Source organism: Marmota flaviventris, chromosome 8, assembly GCF_047511675.1.
Source record: "Marmota flaviventris isolate mMarFla1 chromosome 8, mMarFla1.hap1, whole genome shotgun sequence".
Lineage (NCBI taxonomy): Eukaryota > Metazoa > Chordata > Mammalia > Rodentia > Sciuridae > Marmota > Marmota flaviventris.
In genome coordinates, this window is record NC_092505.1 from 91753419 (window position 1) to 91760094 (window position 6676).

Sequence of the window (6676 nt, forward strand, 5' to 3'; positions counted from 1 at the left end):
ACCATCCTTGAATTTACCAACTTCGAGCCACTTGGACACATTAACATTTCTATTTGCACACATGTTTCAGAACTGGTGTTTGTTATGTGGGCAGCATGGAGTTAAAAACAAAATCAGGTTCTGTATCATGAAGGAGAAAATGTGGAATCTATGAAAGAATATCAACCCAACTCCCCTCTTGCACATAATACATTTTGAAAGGAATCTATCCAGAAAAATCCATTTAGCTATGCCCAGAACAATCAAGACTGACTGTGTAGAGATTGAAGTGCCTCAGTCCATCTGTGATGATATTTATTGCTTTTTGGCACCTTCTACATATTTACCAAGCCTATGTAAAAGAAAGCTATGCTTCTTATTTCTAGGAAAAAAAAAAAAAACAGATGGTGATCCAGCAGGTAATAATTTAATTAAATGGCTCCTAAAGCTTGAACAAATTGTTCCAAAGAAAAGAAAATATTTTTATTTATTCTTTAAAAATAGGAAGGGGGAGACAAAAAAAAACTAAATCAAGTTTTGCTTTTTTTAATGCAATAAATACAAGGTTTACTAAATCTCCCGTTCTTAAAAATAAAATGTTTCTCAAGTCTTCCTCCCAAACTGGAGTCAAAATTGTCGTAAGTATTGTGATATTGTTCCTCAAGTTTTATCTGTCATCTCTAAGAAAAAAATGTATCAAAATATATTTTGATAAAAGTTGAATTCAGATATTCTAGGAATACAACTAAATCTATGATAGTCATGTTGGGTTGCATAACACACTTTAAGGACAAAACAGGATAGAAATATCTAAACAAGACAAAAACATGCCTAAAATAATTAAAAACAGTGTTCCATTCCAGTTAAAGCTGGAAGTACTTTTAAATCTCTTGTAATGTATGGATTTAAGGTATTATTAGTAGAAAACAACAACAATTTTGCAAAATAACCTGTTAAAAAATATGTAGTTGGGTTTAAGACAGTAATGGGTATGAATGCCAGTACTGCCACTTACTGTTTAACTTTAGACCAGGAAATTAATCTTTCCAAGATTGTTTCCTGTCCTGTACAACACATACACACAGAGAGATTACAGTTAAAGGATCACTCTGAGGCTTCTCTGGATAAATTTTAAGCACTATCCTTAATACAGGGAAAGCTTTCCATAAATGTCTCCTAGTCATCATTGCCTTTAAAATTTATTAAGCAATAGTTATATATGTACATCTTAAGAGTTAGCTATAAAAATAAAACCCCAAAACTAATGAGAAATCGGTCAAAGCAAATTATAATTTATCAATAAGTATATAGTTAACTTATTTTTACACTTTAAAGACTAATCGGGAAGTACATCCTGGGCTCTAAAATGAGAAGTCAGGAATAGTTATAAGAGGGCTCCAATGGGAAGAAAAGCTTTGCCTTGAAAAAATGGATAAGGCTTAAGTAACAGGAAGGACACTGTAAGCAATAATGAGTGTGAGCTCAAGCAGGAAGTTGGGAATGAGTGTCTGCATGTGGTTGTTGGTAAAACCATCTCCTTCAATGCAGACGAAGGTAGACATCAAGAGGTCAGTAGAAAATAGATTTTCTAAACAAGAAGGGATCTACATATGTCAAAGGTCACCATTGCATGTTCTTACAGGATAAATGATACATGAGACCTGGATTCACAACATGATGATATAGAGAAAAAAGAAACTGGCATCAAGTCCATTATTACAGTGAAATAGGATAACTAGATAACCCTAGAGAGAGAGAGAGATGCCAATGAAGATTGAAAGCAATTACACTAAACACAAGTCTCTTTCCCCATGTTGAATTATTTAGTATGCAAAGTGCAAACACTAAGCTTAAGATTTTTATAATCATGTGGTAGCCTTCTCTTATATCTTAGCTACTTGGAAGGCTAAGGCAGGGGGATTCTAAGTTTATGTCCAGCCTGGGCAACTTAGCCAGACCCTGTTTTAAGATAAAATTTAAAAAAGAGCTAGAGATGTGCCTAGTGTGTATCAGCCCTGGGTATAATCCTCAGTACTAAAAAAAAAAAGAATTTTATAATTGCTTATAATTATATTGTTATATTTGTTACATTTAATAATAGGTACTGATATATTATTATATTTTATTTCTACATAAATTTAAAATTATCATCATACTTGTAATAAATATATATGAAATTGGTCTTGTACTTAGAGATAGTAATGACAGTAGTGTATTTTCCCCATTCGTACCCCAGCCATCCATCAGTTCCCAAATTGTTTACTGGCAAGCTGGTTGGAAAGAAAGGAGACTGTGTGTAGATATTGCTCTGACAGCAGCAGAAACCATTTTCTGACAGATGATGTCCTGCTCCCCATCTATAGCAGTGGACCCTGGGGGAGGAGCTGAAAGAGAGGAAAACCACTTCAAGACTTTTCTGTTCTTGTCTTGAAAGATTCAGCACAGCAGACGCTAACTCTAAAGAGACCTTTCTAAAGGTAAAATGGAATCTTATATTTTCTCTTGAAAATTACACAGCATGGTTAAGTGATTTTATGAATCCTTCTGATTTTGCTTATTTTCTCATGACAGAAGTTAAGCAGAATTTAACACATAGAAGAGATTTACTGGGAACTGGACCCAGTTAAACCTTGCTTCAAAAACACAGGCTCTCCAAGGTGTTGAGTCCCATTTTAACTTGTTCTTTCCACACAAATCAGTAATAATACAAATGTTTCAATATGTGAAATATTTAAGAAAACAAACATTCTCATTTCCCGTAATAAATGATAACTTACAAAAACCATTATAGTAGGCAGTGGCAATTCTGTCTGTATACACTTACATTATGATGTGTAAGCAAATGCTGCCAACTGTGGAAGAGGAGGTACTTTAGGAGGACAAAGAGTTTAGTTGTCTTGTTGATATAGTACAGACCCTTTTTAATTTAGAAAAAACAGGTTTAGAAGGAAGGTGAATTTAAAAACCCAACAACAGCTTGGATAGCATAAAGGGCAGCAAAAATCAGGGTTACACCAACCATATATAATATGCACAGAAATAATGTCTTCATAGATATTATGAAAGGATCTGTATATTTCTGGAATATATGAAACACTGTCCTTAGGGAATAGAAATTCCTCTATTCACTAAAAATCAATATTAAAGACAGACAACTAAATGAAGAACATGTCAAGGACATCTTACATGATTTAAATTAATAAAAATAGGTGTGTTTATGTTGCATGTGTGTGTGTGTGTGTGTGTGTGCATGCACAGAGTTAGCATTCCTTTCCATTTTTTGCTTGTTCAAAGATCCTTCTTCTAGAGTTTCAAAAAATCATTTATGTTCATTTTACTTTGTACTAGAATATATGTGTATGAGGAATCACTTTCCTTAGTCTATATCTGATTCCAAAAATTCAAAAACATTTGTTTGATGTGGCATTGCTGACTTCAACATCATATCTACTTCGTTGGTCCCAAATATTTAGAGTGATATAGATGCTGTATCCAAAAACAGGTTAGAAAACATTTTTTTTAGTACCTAAGGCTCAGTATATTTTTTTAGTGTTTCTATCTTGCAAAACTTCATTGCAAGGAAGTACCAACAACAAAAGGAAAAGATGTATGGACTTCATCAGGTACCTAGCTATGCTTCAAATGATATCATCAAGAAAGTGCAAAGGCAACCCACAAATTGGGAGAAAGTATTTTCAAATTGTGTATCTAATTAGGGGATTTGATCCAGAGTAATAGAGAACTCTTTAACTAGATAACAAAAAGACAAATAATTTAATTGAAAAATGGACAAAAAATCTGAATAGACGTATCTCCAAAGAACATGTACAAATAACTAATAAATGCATGAAAAGACACCAAGTATTTTTAGTCATTAAAGAAATAAAAGTCAAAACCAAAATGAAAGACCACTTCACACTAAGATAGCAAAATCAAAAAGACTAAGTGTCCATGGGAATGTAGAGAAATTGGAACCCTCATACACTGCAAGTGGAAAATATAAAATGGTGCAGCTGCTATTAAAAGCAGTCTGACAGTTGTCAAAATGTTAAACTTCAAGTTTCTAGGTATATTCTAAAGAGAAATGAAACATACATCTACATAAAGACTGGTACACAAATGTTTTATAGTAGCATTATTAACAGTGTTCAAAAAGCAGAAAGAACCAAATATGCATCAACTGTTGAAAGGATAAATAAAATGTAGCATATTCATACAGTGAAATGTGGTTCAACAATAAAAGTGAATTAAGTACTGATACCTAGTACAGCACAGATGAATTTTGAAAACACTGCACTTAGGAAAAGAAGTTAGTCACAAAAGACCACAGAGTCATTTCTCACTAAATATGAGAGACTGACTTCAGGGCACCTGGGATACCAAAATCTAAGGATGCTCAAGTAAATCTCTTATGTAAAATGGTATATTATTTGCATATAATCTATGGATACCTTCCTTTTATCATCTCTTTAAATATTTAAATAATCTCCAGAGACTTGTAATAAATAATACAATGCATATGCCATATAAATAGTAGAAAATGCTTCACATGTTCAGTTCACCTGAAATGATACTACACAAACTAGACATAAGATGAACACTGTTCAAACACTGCTAAAGAATAAATGGGTTCCTATAAAATGACGAGCGACTATAACCAGGTTTGCCTACATATCAATTCATTAGCATAAATGCAGTGTGGTGCTCAAAAGCACAACAAATTCAAATTTTGCTCTTGAGAACATTCTGGAAATTTTTTTCAAATAAGTTTTACATGCAGTTGATTGAATCCACAGACACAGAACCCAAGGTTATGGATAGACAAGTGTGTCATATAATTCTATTTAAAGTAACATATCACAGAATGACAATTTAATCAACAGACGGTATATACTGTGGTCTCATAATATTATATGGCCTAATGATGCTGTACCATCTTAGTTTGTGTAAATATACTCTGTTTGCACAATGACAACATCATCCAATGGCAAATTTCTCAGAACACAGACTCATCATTAAATGGTACATAACTATATGTGTAAATCCAGAACAGATGAAGCTATATATAGATTAATGGTTACATAGGACTGGTACATGGGAATTGGAAGGAACAGAAGATGACTGTGTAACTGCTAATGAACGGGGACTATATTTGGAAAGTGATCAACATATTTTAAAATGGATCTGATCATGGTGATAATTATACAACTCTGAGCACCTTAAAAATCATTAAATTGTTCAATTTGAATAGGTGAATTTTTACAGTATGCAATTTATATCCCAATGAAACTGTTTTTAAAATGAAAACATTCTCCTCTTAGGCATTAATTCTGCCTTTGGTTTCAATTTCCTTTCCTAAGCCTAAGACAAAACTTCATTTTATTAATTATTCCCAGTAAGGATGCTGGTAGTTTATAAAAGTTGGAGCCCAAAAGGTGTATACTAATATTGTAGACTAACATCAGGGAAGCTTTCAGGTAGGGACAAGTTTTATCTCCAGGACCTGTTCCCCCACTGGAAAGGTTAATGAGTCTTCTCTTTATCATCCACATACTTGTTTTTTTATTCATAAAAAGAGGCATACTGACTTTTTAGCAAAGGAAACCCTCTTCAAATCCAGCATGTCAGAATCACAAGCAAGTTTTTAAGAATAGCTGCCTCTATCAAATATTCACATGATATTGAAATGACATTTATAAAAATCTTACTATATAAATGGCAGTGTCTTTATTCTGTTTTATTGTTGTTGTTGTTGTTGTTAAATACAGGATTGAAAAAGGATACTTAGCCACTAAGCCACATCCTCAGCTGCCTTTTTTATTCTTCTATTTTTTTTTTTTTAATTTTTAGACCATCTCACTGAGTTGCATAGGGCCTTGCTAAATTGCTAAGGCCGACTTTGAATTTGTGATCCTCTTGCCTCAGCCTCCCAAGCTCTGGGATTGGAGGCATGAGTCACTGAGCCTGGTTTCTTCTTTTTTTTTTTTATGAAATCATCATAATCCTATCATAATTTACTTCAAGTTGCCTTTAATGAGCACCTTTTTTTTTTTCATGATTTATGTGACAGTTTATTTATTTATTTATTTTTTTTAAATTTTTTATTGTTGGCTGTTCAAAACATTACATAGTTCTTGATATATCATATTTCACAATTTGATTCAAGTGGGTTATGAGCTCCCATTTTTACCCCATATACAGATTGCAGAACCACTATGTTCATCAAACAAACTCTTCTCAAGTTCAAGAGTCTAATAGACCACCATACAATAATCATGGGAGACTTCAACACACCTCTATCACCACTGGACAGATCTTCCAAACAAAAGTTGAATAAGGAAACTATAGAACTCAATAACACAATTAATAACCTAGACTTAATTGACATATATAGAATATACCACCCAACATCAAGCAGTTACACGTTTTTCTCAGCAGCACATGGATCCTTCTCAAAAATAGATCATATATTATGTCACAGGGAAACTCTTAGACAATACAAAGGAGTAGAGATAATACCATGCATCCTATCTGATCATAATGGAATGGAACTGAAAATCAACGATAAAAGAAGGAAGGAAAAAGAATACATCACTTGGAGAATGAACAATAGGTTACTGAATGATCAATGGGTTATAGAAGACATCAAGGAGGAAATTAAAAAATTCTTAGAGATTAATGAAAACACAGACACAAC